At 45.9% G+C, this 21639-nt stretch overlaps 1 protein-coding gene across 1 annotated transcript in view; it reads right to left on the bottom strand.

Moving 5' to 3' along the window:
- The window catches only part of Tmem266 (transmembrane protein 266), a 112764-nt gene that overhangs the window by 89532 nt on the left and 1593 nt on the right, over positions 1–21639 (bottom strand). The window lies entirely within an intron of this gene.

The raw sequence follows: 21639 nt of genomic DNA, 5'->3' as shown, positions 1-21639 counted from the left end.
AGGTCCCAGAATCAAATGCAAGCGGCCAGCCTGACAGCATGTGCCTCTACCCACCAAGCAATCTCACAGTCTAACCCAACTCCCTGCTTATGTGGATCTGAACTCAGGGCCCCATGCTTGCACAGCAAGTACTTTACTGTCTGAGCCCTTCTTTAGGCTGGATGGTCCCTCCATATTTCCAGGGCACCCTTGCTAATACCTTTCTATCATACTATACTATTGAAGCCATTTATTTTCATTTTCTCTAACTATGCTGTCAACTCCTAGGAGGCCAGGCCCACTCTCCACTTATTCATCCTCAGCACCTAGCACAGGACAAACATCAGAGGACAGATCAAAGGATGCTGAGAGAAGGGAAGGACACTTAGGAACTGATTGTGTACAGGGACAAGGAGGACCTATTCAGGTCATGAATGCCAAGAGCACAGCATTTTACAGAGGCTGAAATACTGCAGAGCAGTGGTGGGTGGTACAGTTGTGAGCAGGGCCCCCATCGAGAGACCCAGAGGGCTCTGGGCACCTTCAGGGCAGACATTCATAGTGCAAGGCTGGAACGGAGGAGACCAGAGAGGCTTGCTGAATGGGGCTGGAGGTGGGCGGTAAGGAAAGCCCTGTGTTCCTCTACGAATTCTTCTACAGCACTGGGGAGCAGGCCTGTGCATTTGTTGAATCACTTGGCCCTTACTTGGCTGCTTGACAGACATTTTAATATCTCTTCAAATTCCTTCAGGGGTTCCCTTTTTCTCCTGCCCTTTAAATGTCAAGGTTTCCAGGACTGTTTTTAGCTACTGTCTCTGCTTAGTCTACACGTTCTCCTCATTATGCTTCGCTGAGGCCGCTGTTCTGATCTCCGTCTGGATCTCTGACCCAGAGACCTCCTGAGTCTCAGAGCCCACTAGACTCAAAGATGCTCAAGAGATAATCAACCTAAGCGGTTGTGAAATTCAGCTCGTCGCCCATCCCAGAAAGTCTCCTCCATCACCTAGACCCACGCCACCAGGGTTTTCTCAACGCTCTGTTATCTGATCTACGGTTGAAGTCTTCTGAATTCTTTCACCTTAGTGATCCAGAAATCCCATCCCTCTTTCCTGCCACACTTGAGCTGCTAAGTCCCAGGCCTGTGGTTTTTAGCTGCATTGTTACCATCTCTCCACGTCTATTTTTAATTCTCCTTTCTACCCTTTCCCATACTGATTCCAATGAAGTATTTCTCTGTTTTCTAAAATCTGAAGAGTAATTTTCCATACAATCACATGGGAAGTGTGCAGCTTGAGGAATAGACACAGAGCCACGAACCCCGTTGAGATTTAAAGTATGGGCTGGAGCGATCACTCAGTGGGTAAAGCACTGCCCACAGGCATGAGGACTCGAGTTCGGATTCCCAACGCTCATATGAAACCAGGGATGGTAGCCTACGCCCAAACCCAGTGTTCCTGTGGCAAAATAGGCAGCAGAGATAGAAGAATCCCAGAAGCTCAGGGCTGGCTAGGCTGGGAGGATACAGCAGTGAGCAACTCAGTCAGCCTGTCTCAGACAAGGAGGAAGCAAAGACCTCTACATGCATGCCATGGCACGTGCATGCCTGCACACGCACAAAGGGAGGGAAGGGAGGGGGAAGGAGGGGGAGAGGAAGGGAGAGGGAGAAGGGAAGGGAGAGAGAGAGAGAGAGAGAGAGAGAAGAAAGAGAAGAGAGAGACCAAATAAATATCGTATTAAAACATTTCCATTTCCCGGAACATTCCCTCATGACTCTTTGTAGTCAGGCCAACCATTCCCAGAGGCAACTGCCATTCTGATTTCTAGCACCATCCATTGGTTTTGCTGCTTTTGAGCTGTACATAAATGAGATTAGATAGGAGGGGTGTGTGTGTGTGTGTGTGTGTGTGTGTGTGTGTGTGTGTGTGTGTGTGTGTTCTTTAGCTTGACGTCTGTGAACTTAAGTGCTAGTTTTCACCTTCCACTGCAGTCGTGCACAACCGGATAGATGGTTGTCAGTTTTTCCCATTCACCTATTTCCAGCTTTAGTTTTTCCAAAAATGCATTAAGAACACTTGCGCAGGAGTCTCTCTGGTTAGACAGCTTTAACAGTGTGGAGTAAATACCTAAATAGAACCGTCAGGTTCTTGGATACATTTATGTTCGCTTTAAGAAGCTGCCAAACATCTCTTTAAAATACTCACACCATTTCTAACACACCAGCCATGGATGAGAGCTCACCATACCTAAAACAGCCTGTAAAATGCAAATCGGATCGCACCATGTCTACTAGACACTCCTCTCTGCCTCTTACCAGTTTCAGTCCCACAGGAAACAGGCTGGGCCCGCCATTGCACAGTTAGCGATTTACCCCACCTCGTCTTTGCTATTTCCCTGCGAGCTCCCTTTTCTCCAGGCTCACTGACAAAATTCTCCTACTCGTGAACTTGGGTTTGTTTTGTGGTTCATGACCTCCCCATCAACCCCCATCCCTGCTTTTTTAACTATGTCTTGCCATGTAGCCCAGGATGGCCCAGACCTCATGCTTTTCCTGCCTCAGTCTACAGAGTTCTGGAAACACGAAGTTCTTTCTGACTCTGGATAAGCCTTCCCCTTGCTTCCCTTCGCCATTTTCCTCTTATTTGTATTTCTGACACCCACGTTCCTTGGCAGAGGTGTTTCACATCTGCACCCCACTTCTGTGAGTCCACTGTTTCTGCTCTCTGCTCCCCAAACACACAGGGACTCGACCATGAGACTCTGCTCCAAATGTCATAACACGTTATTTTCTTTTCTCCACCTGTCTCTGACAAGATGTCCTTTGTCCTGCCCTTTCTTGTATCACTGGTGACTGGCCACCACCAGGCAGATGTCACGCTGGGAGAAGGGCATAGGACGGGAAGGTAAGACATAATCCCTGTTCCCATATGGCTTTGGGTGGAATGAAAAAGACAGTGGAGGGCTGGGGAAATAGGTCAGGGCTAGAGTGCTTGCCTACTATGCATGAGGCCCCAGGTTTGATCCCCAGCACCATAGATACCACAGAGATGCACACAAGGCAGCCCAGTGATGGAGGGAGAAAGCTAGAAACCAAGAACAAGAACGAGCTTGCACTCGGAACAAGAGGAGTAATGGACGAGGCAAGGCAAGGTCCTTTTAAAAAAACCATGTTTGCCATGGGATCTAAAAGAGATGAGCTAATCAGGTAACATGCTGTGAACAAGAGGCTGTTCGAGAAAATGAAATGGAGCTGGGAAGAGAAGCCGAGGTGACCTGCGTGCAGAAGGCGGGGGGGGGGGCAAGCGCCAGACCCAGGAGCTGCTGAGGGTCTTGAGACCTTGCCGCAAGACAGTCATGCCGTCCCTTCTCAAGCACCCCCATGACTCCCTGGACCCGCCATTGTATCTGTCAGTGCTTACACAATATGTATTTGTTCAACTGATAAATGCTAACAAAGTTTGATGGCTCCGGGGAAGGAAGATAAATACACGCAGCATCTATAAAGTTTTAAATTACTTATTTTTTTACTTATATTTATTTACTTATATATTGCACTTTCATTGGTTCTCTGGTGTTTAGAGGTTTGCACGTGTGTTTTGATCATATCCTCCCCGCACTAAACAGCGTGTCAAGTGGGCTGCAGGGCGGAGCATGTTTTTGAGCAAAGGCACGAATGGAGTTCGTTTAGTGGACGCAGTTGATGCAGACGTGACAGAAACTGCACATCAGGTTCTGCCCAGTGGGAAGGGACAGGACTCAGGGCAGGATGTGATTAGTTTGGAGAAGCAAGCATGAATCTTTCCTTGGAATAAGAGGAAGGGATGGGAAGTGGGGGTGGTGGTGGTGGTGGTGGGATGCAGCAGAAATAAAACAGTACCTGGTGGGAGGAGGGTGCTATCGCCACGTATGTGGTCCAGAAGGTGTTTTCTTCAATCTGCTTGGTGCTGTAAGATGGCCTCTCCTCAGCCATGCCAGGGGCAGTGCATGCCATCACTGTGGGCAGATGTGACTGTAACTGGCTGTGCTGGGAGCTCTGGTGGACATTCGACGGCTCACTGAGATCTCGAGGTAACAGGTCTATATTGACAGTGCGTGGATGATCTGGAGTCGGAATCAAGACTGTCAGACACCACAAGGAGCTATGGCAACTTGGGATCGTTTGGGTGTCTTGTTCTCGTGTGGCTGGGATGTCAACTCAGTGAGCGGAGATGCAGTGTAAGAGGTCAAAGGCCCAACGTCTGCAGTGCGGGGTTCACCTGTTCCCCGATGTTCTCGTGTGTGGTGAGAAACAACAGCTTGAGAGCACAGAATGCAATGTCATGGGTGGCTACTGAACGAACTGCAGTAGTGGGGGATGGGGGCCTAACAATCCTCCCCACCGTGCACGCATGAACGTGTGGATATTGGTACCAAATCCCTGTTTGATGTGTTTTCTTCTGTACATATCTACCTACGGTAAACGTTCACTTTTTCACTTAAGGAAACACTTCTTCAGCGTTTCTTTTGGTATATTAGAACTCCCCTCAAATCACCACTTTTGTGCTTTGAGAGTATTATTGAGCAAAATAATGATTGCCTGAACACAAACACTGTGATATTGAGACAGTTACTCTGAAAAGCATATGGCTAAGAGATCACTGGCAGGGCTGAGAGACCAAGGGCAGGGTAGTGTAGACAGGGTTAATAAAGTGGACAAAGGATGCTTCACATCCAAGTTTGGATGATGTGGGATGCACAAAATTTCATTATGGTACTCAGAACAGCATGCAATTAAAAACTTACAAACTGGGGGCTGGAGAGATGGCTCAGCTGTTAAGAGCACTGTCTGCTCTTCTAGAGGCCCTGAGTTCAATTCCCAGCAACCACATGATGACCCACAACCATCTGTAATGAGATCCGATGCCCTCTTCTGGTGTGTCTGAAGACAGCTACAGTGTACTCATATACATAAAATAAATAAATCTAAAAGAAATCCTTACAAATTGTTTATATTTTTGGATTTCTCATTTACTATTTCTTCAACTGTGGGTAACTGACACTACAAAATACTAAACAGGAAATGAAGGGACACTTTCTTGCAAAGAGAAAGAATCCAACACTAAAGCTAACTAAAGATGAGGTCGATGACTTGCCCATATAGCTGGTGGCATGGCATTAGTCATGAGTGATGTGGAAACCTGCCTTCTGGAACACATCGGAGCTCAAAATCCAAATGCAAAGACAGCAAGGTGACCTGAGTGAACACAGGAGGTGGGGTTGGGGGACTATCTTTTAAAGAGAAATACATCCTAACAGGAGAAAAGGAGCCTTTGGACTAAGCCCCACAGTGCCCACTCAGAACTGCAGAGCAGTGAAGGGCCTGGGCCAGGAGACAGGTGGCCGTAGCAGCAGAAACAGCAGGTGACGTGGGACCTGGATCCATTGGTAGAGTATGGTCCTGCTGGAGTAGTTTCAGTTAGAGGAAGGCAGGAGAGCTCGAGACGGGTGGCTGCCCCTAGTGTGGAACCTGACCTTAAACAGAGATGGCTCACAGCAGACACTGTGCTCTCTGTGTTCAGACCTCCTTATGCGTTTACGCTAACAAATGACAGATTACTTTGCATAGTCACTACCGACACTGGAAATTTCCTAACCTTAGGACCTGCGGTGTGCTGAATTGTGTTCCTTCAAGCTGCGTGCCCCCTCAGAACCTTAGAGAGCGACAGACATAACCTAGAACAATGAGGTAAAGCTGAGTCAGAGTGGAGTCCAGACAGTGACCTACCCTTACACAAAACAGACGCAGAGAGAAACCGCCACATGGCAGAGGCTGGACCCAGGCAGCCCCCAGCCGAGGCACATCCAGCTTTATTGGGAGAAATACAAGGAAGGAATTCCAAGAGAATGGGGCAGGTGCATGGCCCTGGTAACTCCTTGGCTTTGGATTTCCCTTTCTCGGAACTGTAAAAAGAAAAAAAAAAAACAAACTCCATTGTTTTCAACCCTTGGGGTCTACCAAGCAATGTGTGATACACTTCACAGCCATTACAGGAAAATAGCAAAGACACTGAGGTGGTCAAAAAGGGTACAGGAGGAAGCATATAGGTAGGCCCCAGAGGGGAAAAACAAATAAATTCATACCCTGGATTCTGTCCCATACAGGTACACAGGGGGAGCTGTGACGTTTAAGACTCCTTGTGTGCTTTTACCCTCACACATGCGCCATTTGTAGGCTGTGGACTCTAATTTTGTTGCTGTTGAGGCTGAATCAACTTCAGCAAAACTACTGAACTCACACTCATCAAATCTTCAACTCCGGAAGAGGGCAAACAAGACTGCTCCTTCGCTTCTTCTGTGTGTGTGCAAGAAAATAATCCGAGTTCTCTTTAGGCTTCCCAGTGCTCACGGTGGCTAGAAAGGGCCCACGGCCAGACACCTGCGACCTGAAGAAGTTATGACAAATCAAAGTAGAGGAGCAGGACCAGACCACGAAGATGGACTCCGCCCAGTCCCCCAGCAGAGCGTGCCTCCAGGCCTCACAGCGTCTGTGAAATTCACTGCAGGTTGGTGGCTCTTTGGTTTCTCTCTGTGCTGGGACAGAGTGCCCACTTCCAAGGAGCTCTCCTCTAGACAGAGTGTCAAGTAACTGCTGCTAGATCACAATTACGCTCTGAATGGGGCCTCGTAAAGAATTACAAGTCAGATCTCTTTGCTTAAGGCACAGGTTCCTGCACTCAATTAACATTCCCATTTGGGGGTTCTGTGGCACTTATAAAGGCCACTGCTACTTTGGTAGCTGAAAGCAGCAGACATTTATTGTCTCGAGGTTCTAGAGGTTACAAGTCTATGTCAAGATGTCAGCAGGGTTGGGATCCCTCCTGGTTCTGGGGGAGAACCTGTTACTTGCTCCGCACAGCTTCTGGTGGCCCTAGCTGTTCCGTGGCTTGTGTCTGCACCAATCTTGGTCTCCGCAGCCACAGTGCCATCTCTGCTTCAGCAAAGCTCTTTATGTCTCTCTTCTGTTTATGTAGTGTATGTATACGGGCACTTTGTCTGCGTGTACATCTGCACACCAGAAGACGGCGTCAGAAAGCTGTGAGCTGCCATGCAGATGCTGGGATTCGAACTCAGGACCTCGGAAGAGCAGTGAGTGCTCCTAGACACTGAGCCATCTGACAGGGCCCCCTATGCCTCTCTTCTACAAGGAAACTTCTAATAGTATTTTTAGATCATCTGATGGTGCAAAAATTCTCTCTCAAATCTGTAATTTGATCACATCATGGCCTTTATTCCAAATTCACAAGTTCTAACATTCCACCTGACAACTGTAACACCCACAAGTTCTAAGGACTTTGCAGTGCCTTGGACACAAAGGAGAAAGAAATTCATTTCTGAAACTCATTATATGTGAGGGGGTGTGGGAGAAAAAAAAATTCATTCCACACTCTTACCCCATTAGCATTCTCCTAAAAGGTAATCCTAAACTTCATGGCACAGACCCTTCAAGCTGCTTTTCTTATATCCACAATATAGCAGGAGCTATCTGACACCGGTGTCATCCCTTTAGGCTAACCTGTGAGTAGCATGAGAGCCAGGCTTCACTTTACCTTTAACTACGATCTCAAATGATCTCATATGATCACACTGCACCCTTAAATCCTTACTACCTCACACACAGGCCTGCACACACTCACATGCACACACTTGCACTTATGCAGATTCACGTGCACACGCGTGTGGAGGGCGGCCGAGGGACAATGTTTGGTATTGTTCCTTAGGCACCATCACTTAATTTTGAGATGATTTGAGACTCTCACTGGCTTGGCTCACAGAGTAACCTGGGCTGGATGGCCATACCCAGCTCCAGGGATCCACCTCCCTCCGTCTTCCCAGCGCCAGATGCCCAGCCTTTCCATGAGCTTTAGAATTGCACTCAGCTCTTCCCAGTTGCAAGGTAAGCGCTTTGCTGAATAAGTTGTCTTGCCTGGCCCCTTTCTGCCTGTTGAGGCTCCACCCCATATAATGTGCTGCTTCTCAGGAACCCTCTTGACATTTGCCTCCTTGTGCCTACGCCTTCCTCCGAGGTCTTCTTGCCCTGCCTCTGGATGCAATCTCTGCTAAGACAGGGTAAACTTCCTGAGAAGGAAACCTTCCTAGAGACTCAGTGTGCTTGGTACTTTTCTCATTGTGACAAAATAGTGGACAGAAGGAGCTTCCACGAGGACAGGTTTAATTTAGCCCATGGTTCAAGAGGACATCCGTCTATCATGGCAGAGAGAGCATAGTGGTCGGTCAGCCTGTGCAGCCTACCCTGCAACGTACTCATCTTGATGGGTTAGGAAACAAAAGTAGGTGCAGAAAAGCTGGGTGCATCCTTCTGATCCACTTCTGAAAGCCATATCCCGAGACTCCAGAATCTTCCAAACAGCCACTGGCTATAGATCAAGTGGTCAACACATAAACCTGTGTGTGTGGGGGGGGTTTACTTCACAGGGCTATGGGTAGGGACACTCTCACAAGCCCCCCCCCCCGTGGATGAAAGGCTACAGACAATTAATTGCTGCTGAGAGAGAAAGAATCAGGCTTCCCCAGGGAAGAGCTCTTTAATTGGTTATCTAATACCAAGTGGTCAGCCCTAAAAACATCCACATAAAAGCAACACTAAATGGAGTCAGCAGATTGCATTTATGCATTTCTATCTGTCTTTCTGTCTGTCCTGTCTTTCTAATTAACTGTTGGATGTAAGGTGAGCTAATGGCAAGTCAGAGGTTGTACGAAAACGAGACCATTCTTCATTCTGGTGCAGGCAAAGCGCCGATTTTTTTTTTTTTTTTGGTGGAGAATTCAAAAGAGAATATTCAGAAAATTAGCAACAACCTCCTAAAGTGTGTTTAGCATCCCACTAGGAAGGTAAATTTCTTTATATAGCTGGGAAGACAAGAACAGGGAGGGTAGTTTTCTATCTAGAAATAAAGCATTGATTCTTAAGGAGGAATGAGAGAGCTTAAAGAACCACCCTCTCGGTACCAGGCTTAGGTAAGGACAAAATAGAGGCTGAGTTTGAAAACGTACATGGATGTCTGAGGCCAGAGCCCTGGGACTCAGAGGCCTCGGTCAGGAACTCCCAAGCGCCACTCTTAGATCATTAACCTGTGTTGAGACCAGAACCATGATGTGATTCAGTCGAGTCACTCTTAGTTCATAGACCAGCATGAGGCAAAGGGTGTTTGATAAACTTCAGCCAAATTACTGTGGCAACAAAATGAAGTGGACTTGCTTGAGGCAGATGTCCTCACCTAGTCACGTCATCAGAGAGACGCAGACTGTGGTGTCTGCAGGTTCATCTCAACAGAAGCCACTGCTAAACATAATGCTCCATCCTTAGCCGCTTTAGACACAACTGGCCACTCTTCCTAAAGAGCTTTCTTGGCTATCAGGAGACCATACTGTCTAGTGTTAATCTCTCCCTCATGGGGTGCTCTGTCCTAATTTCCATCACTGGGTCTTCCCCTTGACCTCTGAACACCAACATGACTGTAACCCTCGCCCCCATCTTCTCTTTCTTGTCCTAGGAAAGTTCATTCAAATCCATAGCTTAAAATGCACCTACAGAACATCTCCGAAATGTCTGACTCCAGCCCCGTTCTCTCCCTGAGATCCAGACTTGCCTACTCAACTGCCTGTTTGACATCTTCAATTAGATCTCTAATAGACTGTGAAATGTAACATGATTGAAACAGAACTCCTCATTTCCTCCATTTAACGTGTCCTCCTCCTCTATCCCCACATCAATAAACGGCAATTTCATCCCTCCGGTTGTTCACCCCCAAACTATGGGGCCCGCCTTGATTCTTGCTTTCTCTCCCACCTCAAACCCAATCATTAGTGAGTCTTGTGGGCTTCACCTTCAAAATGTATCTGGATTCCAACCATTTGATCCACTTACACAGTCAGCCCTGCAGCTGAGTCACCTTCCGTATTACCCAGGCTGCTGAACCCAGCTGTTCCCCTGTTGTCTCCCCATGCAGTCAATCCTCCGCGGCATCCCCATGACCCTAAAACAACCTCAGACATTTCACTCATCTGCCTCCAACACTCCAAAGACATCCCCATTGTATTTACAAGCTCCACATCGTCCATGAGGACGGCACAGCCCTACAAGTTCCCTTTTCTGTTTTCTTCTACATCTTCCGAATTTCAGCATCTCACTACACAGGCCCTTTTTGCTGTCCTTGGCAAGTTATTAAGCTGAACTAAATGGAAAGCATTAAAACCTATTATAAAATATAAAGAGGTACTTTGTAATATCAATAACATAAAGCTGTAAAGGGAACAGAGTATATGTAGTTAATGGTGAAGTCTCAGTTCTGCAAGATGGAGACTTCTGGTCTTGGACGATGATGATGATGATGATGATGATGATGATGATGATGGTGATGATGGTGGTGGTGGTGATGAGGATGATGGCATAATGCTGTAAATACACTAAATACAACTGAGTTCAATGGTTAGACTGGTAAGCTTTATGTGTGTTTTACTGCAATTAAAAATAATTAAAAGTATCACTAATTATCAATAGGTATTAAAGATATATCCATAATATATAGAGGAATATACATATCGGTAAAATAGGTATTACATATTTACATGTGTAAAATCATTTTACATAAAAACATTCTAGGTTTGGGAGATTGTTTAGCGGGAAAAATGCATCTGCTATGTAAATATGAGGACCTGAATTTGGATCCCACACCCATGTAGAAAACTGGGTGTGGCTATGTGTGCCTGTAACCCCAGCGCTTACGGGGTTGGGTAGGACACAGAGGCAGGAGGATTACTTTGGCCAGACAACCTAGCCAGAACAACAGTGAGCTCAAGGTTCCGTGAGGAGCCTTGTCTCCAGGGAACAGTGGAGAGTATTCTGGGAGGATGCCCAGTGCTCTCCCTTGACCTACACCCAGAGCTCTACATACAGCTCAGTTGGTAAAGTGTTTGCCAGGCATGCATGGAGTCCTTGGTTCTACCCCCAGCATCCCATAAGCTAGGTGTGATGGTACACACATCTAACCTCAGTACTCAGGAGACGGAGGCAAGAGGGTAAGAAATTCAAGGTCATCTTCAACTGCAGAAGCAGTTCAAGGCCAGCCTGGGATACATGAAACTGCATCTCACTAGAAGCCAGCTACACCTGTGGGAGCTGAGGAGACGGCTCAGTCGATAAGTTGTTTGTTATACAAGTGTGAGGCTCTGCCATCCATGTAAGAGCTAAATGGCACGTAGCTATAATCCCAGCACTGGGAAGGAGGAGATGGCAGATCCCTGGGGCTTGCTGGCCAGTTAGTCAAGGCAAATCGTCAAGTTCCAGCAGAAGAAAAAGACTGTCTCAAAAATTAAGGAGAGACTGAGGAAGACACTTGATATGGACTTCTGGTTTCCACATGCACTGTCACATACATGCACACACATGAGCAAACTCCTTACACCTACAGTGGCAATAGTATTTAACTATAAACAAAGTCTTGAAACAAATCCAATTCGTAAGTACCTACAGTCATCACACTTCCTGCTGAGTGTGGTCAGTGACAAGAGACTTGTCTCTGTAGGAACTGGACATGAATCCTTCAAAAATAGGACTCGGGTCCTATTTTTCCTTTCTGTCTGTCTTTCTTTTGTTCTTTGTTTGTTTGTTTGTTTATGTATGTATTTTTTTGATACAGGGTTTCTCTGGGTATCCCTAGCTGTCCTGGAACTTGTTCTGTAGACCAGTTTGTCCTCAAATTCAAAGGTCTACCTGCCTCTGCCTCTCTGCCTCTCCAGTGATGGAATTAAAGATGTGCAGTCCAACGCCACTGCCCAGCTAGGACTCAGGTTTTTAGAGCAGAATCTGCTGGGAATCTGGATGCTACGTCTCTGACACAAGCCAATCATCCACAAATGAACAAGCTGCGGCAAGATTCTGACTATCTCTATTGCAAGTCATTTGACCACGTGCTGTCCTTTGACACATCCAAGGTACAAAGCTACCCACAGTGTGTAATTAAGGGTTTCGGATAGACTAAGGTTTTCCCCTGCCAAATGCCATTCATCTGTGCTTGAGTCTTCCAACAAATACAACCGAAATATGATTCGTAAAACCAGCTCACCTGTGTGAACTATTTTGTCCTGCTGTTTTATGGCACTGTGTGGTTTAGAGAAGTAGAGGCATTATTTTGGGATACTTAAACCACAAAGCTCACTTCTGTCACTGGACAAAAGAGGATGCCAGGATCTAGAGAGGTAAGGTGACTTGTCTGCAGCTGCACCTCTAGTTGGCGGGAGAGCTAAGACTAGATTCCAGGAATCCCGATGCTCTAGGCTAGCGTTTCTTTTCAAAATCCGGAGTACAGACGTATCTTGGAGATAGTGCAGGTTCAGCTCTACATTGCTAAATTAAAGCGAATGAAATGCTGAAGTAAGTCATATGGTTCTGGAGACGCCCCCCCCCCCAATACAGGATGCTGCTGTTGCTCTGGTCTGTCCTCTAGAACTAGGTACTTAAGACGGTTTTGCTGAAGACTCCACACAAAATGGTCACAGACACGGAACAATTGTTTGTACAGTCGCTTTCTCCATCCTGGCTTTCACAGCACTGGAGGGTGCTGTTTGGGTTGCTGGCAGGAGATTTTAATAATTTTATCCAGCTGTGAACCTGGCGAGCTGCGGTCATGACCAGTGTGCCAAGGTGTGTGCATATGTACAACAACACACGAACGCTATTGGGGTAACCAGCGTCTTCCTGGCTGGATTTAAAGCCCACCCAGGGAGAAAACACATGCCTGGAACTGTAAATATAGCCATGAACCCACGATTGGGAGTCCGTAGGCCCTAGAAGTCTACCTATTGTTGTTCTGCTATTCTACTTAATGGATACAGAACCAAACTGTCCTCTAAATTTGTATGTCTGCCCCCAATAGATTAAGTGTAATTCTCATACATCGTCTGAGTGGTTTCTTGGTGTAATGGATGTTGGTTGACATAGAAAATCTCAACCGGGGGTTGGGGATTTAGCTCAGTGGTAGAGCGCTTGCCTAGGAAGCACAAGGCCCTGGGTTCAGCCCCAAGCTAAAAAAAAAAAAAACCAAAAAAAAAAAAAAAAAGAAAAAAGAAAAAAGAAAATCTCAACCGGTCCAAGTGCAGAGAGTGAGTGTCAGCGGAGAGCTCAAATGAATCACGTCTATCACACCCCGCCGCTAAGGCTCCGTGACCATCGTGGAAGAGGGGGCAGACTGTAAGAACGAGAGACTGAGGAAGGCCAGACCAAAACAGAGTGCAGGATCTCTGTACTTATGATCCTGTATGAAATAAGCCAGCCAACAAGCTGTCGTGGAGTAGGAAGGGATTTGTGAGCCTCTGCCCCTAACTGAAGAGCTACAGACAGGCGATGGCTTCTGGGGAAGACGATAAGTTTTCTTTAAGGACAGGGCTCCGGGTAGATTGGTCACACTCCAGCAGATGGCCCAGGAGTACACAAACTGAGAGTCAACAGTTTTATTTACTAATACATAAATAACACAAAATTGGAGGCTAGGGATTGGATTTGGGAGGAGTTGATGTGAATATAATTAAAATATATAGTATGAAATTCTCAAAGAACAAAAATAAAAATCTTAAACCAAGTCACATGAGTATTTTGACTGCTCAGTAAAGTTATATTTATACTATTCTGTACTCTTTTCCTTTTTTTTTTTTTTTTTTTTTTTTCAGAGCTGGGGACCTAACCCAGGGCCTTTCGCTTTCTTGGCAAATTCTTTACCACTGAGCTAAATCCCCAAACCCTATTCTGTACTCTTTTATACATGCAATAGAGTATTATATCTTAAAAAATATATATATACCTGGGCTGGAGAGATGGTTAAGTGGTTAAGGGCCTTTGTTCTTGCAGAGGCCCTGGGTTTACCATATGGTGGCTCACAACCACTTGTAATTCTGGTTCTCAGGGTTCTAACACCTTCTTCTGACCCCCTAAAGGTACCTGGCATGCATATGGTACACATACATACATACATACATACATACATACATACATACATGCAAGCAAAATAATCATGTAATGAAATAAATAAGTCCAAAAGGAAATTAGAAACAATGCACAAACCTTATGGTTCTTTATTGCTAAATGACCCTCTGGACTGTTTGAAAGATAAACCTCACGTTTGGCTGACATAAGCCTTCGCTGTGTTAAAAAGGAGATGTGGCTATGAATGAATGAGGCATTCTTATGTCACCCTGGGAAACGGGGAGGGACTACTTCCACTCAATGGACTGGCCTTTGTCCTCAAACTGTCTATAACGGTCTTCTCTTCTCTGGCCTTGAAGACAACGTGGACAGCTTCTGTAGCTTTCTGCCTTCTCGCACGTGCTAGAACCACTTCTGACGGTTAGGTATTAACAAGACCTCATCTGGTCTAAATCAAATATGCAGCCATTTATCCAGGGCCAAGCTCTTTTCCTCACCTAGTAAGACATGCCGAAGAGGTGGAGGCAGGAGGATCATAAGTTTGAAGCCACCTTAGGCCATGCTTTGTCTATGGTCATGGAGACACTTGCCCTCCTCTGATCTCCGGTTACCTCAGACTCCTGGGTAGAGAGCACAGGGCAAGTCTCCAGTGTGCGCTTTCCTTTCCCCAAAGGCAACGAGGGAGCTCATCTTCAGCCGAAGCAGGTTTCCTCCAAGGGTGGAGCTAAAAGTTTTCCAGCAAGCGCATACCTAACTATCACAGACTTTGGGTGTGGAATGCAATTTCTGCAACTGCCTTTGGAGAGAACGTAATGGTGACTGTCGACTGGAGGTGGGCTCTCCCATCACAACCATGGCCTTTCACTAGAGCACAAAGCACCCTGTCGTTCATTCTTCACCCCTGGAGCTCCTGAAGTGCTGTCTTGGTGCAGCTCTTCAGTCAAAAGGAAACTGGAAAAGCAGGTCCAGCACTCCGCAGGTCAGACAGAATCTCTTATCATTGTAAACCACTTAGTGTTCTGCAGAAACACTATTTTTAGTTTGATAAACTTATTATTATAGTCCTGACTGTATTTTGTACACTTGAAATGCCCAAATAAAATAAGCCATGAATGTCTGCAGTATTCCTAGAATATGTTGTCGCATCCGGATCGAAGTCCTTCGGGAGTTAAGACGGTCTCGATTTTGTGGCTATTTTACTGGCATATCATGCATGTGGCCCCATGCAAACGAATCACCTGGTTCAGACTGTTGGTCGACAGTGCTTCTGAGGGGACAGGACGTTCCCCTTGAAACTTCAAGTTGCAAGGAGCCTGGCCCTTAGTATCCTCTAGTGAAAGTTGTTTGAGTTTTTTTCTTTTTTGTTGTATGATTTTTAATTATTTTTTCATATATTAAATCGTGTTTCTTCTCTCCCCCAACTCTTCAGAAATCCTACACATCTCTCTACCATCCAACTTTATGTGTGCACTTCTCTTTCTCCCTCTCAGGACAAACAAACAAACAAAAAAAGACCCAGGTTCCTCCCCCTTAAAAAAAAAAAACCAAAACCGAAAACCAACCAAACAAAGGGGGAAAAAAAAAGAAAAAGAAAAAAGGAAAATACAAAAAAGCCAGAACAAAAACAAAAGTACACCAAAAAATACCACTGAGTTCATTCTGTGTTGGTCACTCCTGGGGATGGGACCTGCCCCGGGTGTGGTTGCTATACCCAGTGACCTCCATTGAAGAAGAAAGTCACTATACTGACAGCTGAAAAGAAATTCTGGTTTTTCCTGACCTTGGAGAAAGCAGATACTGGTGAAAACCACGTACTATCCTTTATTCCAACTGGGCACACCAGTAATGGGATTAGATTGTGTAGTGTGTGTGTGTGTGTGTGTGTGTGTGTGTGTGTGTGTGTGTGTGTGTGTGTGTATCTGTCTGTCTGTCTGACTGGCTGACTAGCTGACTGACTCTGTCTCACTAATGACTTCCTCAAGTAGGCTCAGTTGAACCCCATCTTATTTTGGGATGCAGGATCACTCACTTGAACTAGTCCTCACTGTCGGCTGGACTGGCTGCCAGAGGCTCTGTCCATTTGTTTTGTTTGGGGCAGGGGGAGGGCACGGTTTGCTTGTTGGTTTGCATAGGCACTGGGGATCTGAACACAAGCCCTTGTGCTTGTACAGAACCCACTTTGCCAGCTAGGACATCTCAACTTTTTCTTTTTTAAGGTGGATATCCCACCTATTAACTTTAATGTCCTCTCCACTTGGCACAGGGGAAGAATGCAGGCCCAGAACAGAGCAGCTCAGAGGAGGTCTGTGTCAAGTGTGAGGCTGGTGGGTGTGTTGCTTGAACCCTGAGTATTCAGTTTATCCTGGTGGTGGAAAGGACTGAGAGAAAGCAACAGACACACAAAACTAAAACGCTAAACACTTTAAAAATAGCTCCATACGTCGGGAAGACGCCGAGCTACTTTTTAAATCATCCCCTGTACTCCCATTACTTTTAGTTATCCCTGTACATCCCTCCGCATTCCAAAAGGTTCTCAGGGGGTTGCTGTCCTGGCTCTGTCGACTCAGTTTTCTCCTATAAAGCCTGCATGGACTCCAGAGCCGATCAATACGGGCGTCAATTTAGAAAGAAGGATTTTGGAAAGTCCACATATAAAACTACAATGTCTGAGCGGATAACGGATAGGAGCTAAAATCCCACTGTGTGTAAAGTATTGGGCTGGACGCTGAGAGAGCTATTTTTGAGAAGTATAAATCACAGCTGATGTTTTTGAGTAATTTGTGATCTGCCAGTGAGATAGGCTCCATGCCCAAGGGAGGATGGCTGACGTCACAAAGCAGGCTGCACTCTGTGCCTCCCGGCAGGCAGGCAGGCAGGCAGGCACAGCCCTCAACCTCTTTGTCCCTCTGGCAGAGAAGTGAGGCATAGCAGGACAAGGTGAAATTAGCCCTTGGGGAATATACTGGGGAGAAAGGGCTGAAGGGAAACTGAACAAGAACCAGTCTTAGAGGAGGAAAAGTGGGTCTTCCCCCAAAGACAACAAGATACATTAATACAAAGATACAAAGATACATTAATGACCAAAGGTGACATTTAGTGACTGCTGCTCTCTTGCCATGTTCCCTTCACCTTCATTCCTGAAGCCACCACATAGCTCTTCCACAGGGGACCCGAGACAGTTAACTATTTCATGTTCCACCGTGAGCAAGTGCAAGGACCTGGATTCAAATCCTGGGCAGAGCTCATCCCCCTCAACAACACTGGCCTGGGACGGATCGGGAAATGCAAGGAGGCAGATGGACAGAGAGCGTTTCCAGGAAGCAGCAGCAGGCTCAGGTGTTGCTGAGCCATCAGGAAGGAAATCTGAGAAACAGCCATCAGATTTGTGACCTTTACCAGATCTCTGTGGGAAGAGAGGTGAGGACAGGAGTCTCCCGTGGGGCAAGGAGGAGGACAGCAAATCTAGCCCTGGAGAGGGACTGGCAGGGAGGACAAGAGGAAGGTTTCCAGGAGTGAGCCGATGAGGCACAACCTCAACTTTGAGGGTTTGAAATATCCTATTTTTTCAAAAAGAGCTCATTTTAGTAATAATGGCGGGAGACAATTAGCTGGTTTGCAAGCAGGTAAAATGCAGAATTTTAACTCTTTCTAGGGAAACTGTTAGGGAGGAAGCCATCTTATCAGGTCCACACAGATCGCTTAGGAGCTATTTTGAGGAGGGAAAGCATCCGAAAGCCATTGCACCAGGGCTGCACACTGAGAACATCTGTCTGATCCCAGTCTGAGCTAAAAACCTGAGCTGCTAAACAGACACTCTTGGACAGATACTTTGTTTTAATGAGTGGTTAGGACTGCGGCTGTTGGTTTTCATGCTAGGTACTAGGTAGTTTTTGTTACAAATCAACCCAGTCTTAGGGGGACTGTGGCTTTTGAAAGGGAAGTCTACTTAGGGCAAACAATGCAAGCCATGAGGGCAGCCGAGGAAGAGGAGGTAGAGGACAAGAGGAAGAGGGGGTTGTTCTTTTATCAAGGCCTCTTTCCATGACTATCAGCTCCTTCAGCACCCCAGTCTGGCTCCTTATTCAGAGTTCTAGGTTTGAATCAGTCCTCAAAGTGCCTACGATTTTGTTCTGTCCCAAACAGTACTCCTGCAAACTGCACATTCTGGTTTGTTGGACCAAAGGAACCTGAGTGCAGCTGCCGGCTCATGCTTGCCAACCGTACTGCCCAGACAAACTGGCTAAGTGCTTTGAGAGTGAACCCTCACTTCGGCAAGAAAGACACCAAGGGCTATTTAATGTCTAAACAATGTAGCGGGTTAACTAGAGGGGGGACGATGATCAGCTGGCCTGGGTGAAACAGTGTCCTGAGGGAGCCTAGATTCTCTTCTTAGTGATAAGGGCTAAAAACTTGGTGGTCAACAAAGCATTCTAGAGTCTCCTTTGGAAGCCGTCAAAAGCATTGTGCAGCCCAAATAGAGGGGAAGCTTCACAGACCGCTTCCCCTACCCCCTTATCCTCCCACCCCCACCCCCACCCCCATAAGAACAACTCTCAGGAACTTCCTCTCCATCTCTATACCACCGGGTTCTCCCCAGTAGTTGCCTCGTTCACAACATTCAGAGCAAAAGTAAGACGCGTTTTCCCCTAATTCTTTGTGCACGATCCTTGGTGATGCTGTAAAGAACATAGCAAGTCACTGCAGGGAACAGCGAGAGCCACCACTAACAAAAACAAGAAATGTGGGAAGCTGGGGGGATTTGGGGATGCCACAGTGAGTTGTCTGCCCCATTTCCACAGCGTGAGGGATAAGAGAGTAAAAATGGGCAAAACCTTTGTCTTCTGGCACATTTGTTCCATAGAGGAGCTGGAGATAAACTCAAGGAAGACTAAATGCTGTGTGCTAGGAGGTGTCAGGATGCAAACAAGACAGGAAGAAGAGCTAAGGGCTTTTGAAGGCACAGTTAGACTTTAAAAAAAGTGAGGCCGCAGAGCCTGCAGGAAGAGCGTTCTGGGAGAAAAACCTATTATAGCCAAGACCCCAAGGCAGAGAAACAGCAGAGAGGCCAGTATGGGTGGAGAGGAAGGAATGGATGGAAGGTCAGAGGACAAAGGACAGAGCCTACTTCATCCTGCAATCACAGCCAAAGGAAAAAGCCAACGTCTGAGCCTCACTGACACAGACTGGATATCAGGTCCTGTGTTGTTTATCAGGGCTCCCAGCTCCTCAGCTGTACACCAGACCACAAGGGGTGACTGCAAAGAGACTTGGAATAGGAAACTCCCCATCGGGACACAGCACATGCTGCTTCCTACCACACCACCCATCAGTTCCCACAGCCTTTCCCTAGGTGTAGGGCACTTCCCTACAGCTCCCAGTGAGGCTGAATCAAGTGTTTAGAATCTGGCCATTCAACGGCCTCTCAGATGTCAAAGAGGTCTTGGCAGGTGCAAGAAAACAAACCAAAAAGCATTATTTGTCTTTGAACATAGGAGTTATAAGAAAGTAACATTTTAGTTTCTGCACTTTAAAATCTCAAGCAATCCACACCAAGCCCTTAATGGTAGCTACTGGTAATGGTTAAGACTACTAAAGATGGGGGAGGATGGGGAGGGGAACACCCGTAGAGAAGGGGAGGGGAGGGGTTAGGGGGATGTTAGCCAGGAAACCCGGAAAGGGAATAACAATCGAAATGTAAATAAGAAATACCCAAGTTAATAAAGATGAAATAAATAAATAAATAAATAAATTTTTAAAAAAAGATTACCAAAGATTTTGACTTTTCACTACTGACTTTCAATTTTCCTTTAAAAAAAAAAAAAAAAAAAAAGACCGAACATTCTACAATGAATATTTATTACATTTGCAAAAAATATCGTAGCCTAGGCCAGTGTTGACTGATGCAGGGGAATAAGCTTTCTGGTCTGCTCTGTATAGACTTCATCCCACCCCACCTAAGATAGGTTGCTATGACCCAACTTCAGGACTCTTAGGGAGTTCTTGGGTCCTTCGATTAGACCTCAGCCACAGAAGGTCCCAAATGAGCTCCGAGATGGTCCTTGGCCAGCATCCATGGCCTCAGCCGATTCCATGTGAAAGAAGAGGATGGAGAATCCTTGCTACAAAAGCACAAACCAAGGATAAAAGCAGAAACCAATGAAATTAAAGAACTCCATATAAACTATCTACGAACCTCTGTGATTCACAAGCGTTGGCACTAAATCTTTCATTTAAAAACATTAAATTAAGGGACATAAGTAAAACTCCATCTCATAACTAAATAACTTGCAGGGTCAGCCAACACAAGACAGTTCACAGAATCTTATTCACCAATGCATTGAAATGTGCACTATAACCAGTTACAGTAAAACATGCAGCTTGAAAATGGTAGTCCTTCCTCTCCCCTCTGAAACGTTCACTCTCAGCGAGAGGAATAAAAAGTAACCGCGAAGCCTTCATAATTACCGCCATGGCTTTTCCAAGTTTGAAAATGTTTCAAGAAAAGAAGACATAGTCTAAAATTTTTGCTCCTTTGTTTACATTTCCCGAGTTGACCCAGGCACCGAGAAGGGAGCTCATGTGTGCATTACATAAAATTCTGTTTGCAGGGAAGGCAACTAGTCTACCTCATGCTTGGCAATTATGAGAGTCCTACCTGGAGAAGATCCTGATGCTTCCCAAGGGAAAGCCCCTTTCTTCCCCAGAAATCAAGCAACACCTCTCCTTTCTTTCTGTTTCTTCTCAGTGCCCTCAGGATTCATCCCGACTTTCTGACCATAAGCTGGAAATCTCCAGGGCAGAAAATTTCCACCTCAGCATTTCCATAAGCCCTGGAAATTGTACTATTCCAAAACGGAGTATTTTCTAAGAGGAGAATCGTCTATACAAATCGTCTACTATCAATAGATGTCAGTATAATGAAGGAGGTAACATTCTCTCAAACCAGGCTCATGACCAAGGAAGAAAACAGCTTATGGAACTTGGACTAAGCAATTTTAAATACCTTGTTTCCTGTTATCTAACCATAACCAAGGCATGCATCATTAACAACTATATTTTCAATATGCTTTCCAGTTAATTCTCTAACTTCAACCATACCTTTCTCATTCCTAGCTCAATTACAGGACCTGGATATAAAAGCTAGCAGCTCCGTTAGGTGAATTTTCCATTCCCGAAACTATAACAGTTTATAAGTCCACGAAAACTGCTACGAATGTGTAACCAAGACCAACACCTGAGCTGTAAGAATGCACTTGGGAAAAAGGAGATTAAATATATATCCGTAGCCAGACAGATACATTCTAAGAGCTTTGAGTGAATAGTTGCCATGTTTGTAGACACCAGATCCTGGCACATGGCTGGCATGGAGTTCTTCACAACATTACAGCACCCACAAGTGTGATAAGACACCAGAGTGATGACTGGCAGTGATGGCAAAAATGGTGTTCAAACGGGTAGGATGGGGCGAGAGTGTGAAGACTACGCCAGCACCCACATGATTTGTAGGTACCTTATGGGTTTAAACTGGGAGCGAAACAAAATTCTGAACATAATTGATTACGTGGGATAGTTTTACAGCAGGATGCCTTGGACCCTGTGTTTAAAAATAGGTTCAGTGTCACCACAAAAGAAATTCCACACAGTGCCACTCGTGAACGTCAGTTCCTCGCATTGGAAAGCCACAAAAC

This window comes from Rattus rattus, chromosome 8 (assembly GCF_011064425.1).
Source record: "Rattus rattus isolate New Zealand chromosome 8, Rrattus_CSIRO_v1, whole genome shotgun sequence".
In the NCBI taxonomy this organism is placed as follows: domain Eukaryota; kingdom Metazoa; phylum Chordata; class Mammalia; order Rodentia; family Muridae; genus Rattus; species Rattus rattus.
Note: the sequence above shows the minus strand (reverse complement) of the source record. Positions and strands in the feature narration are given on the sequence as shown.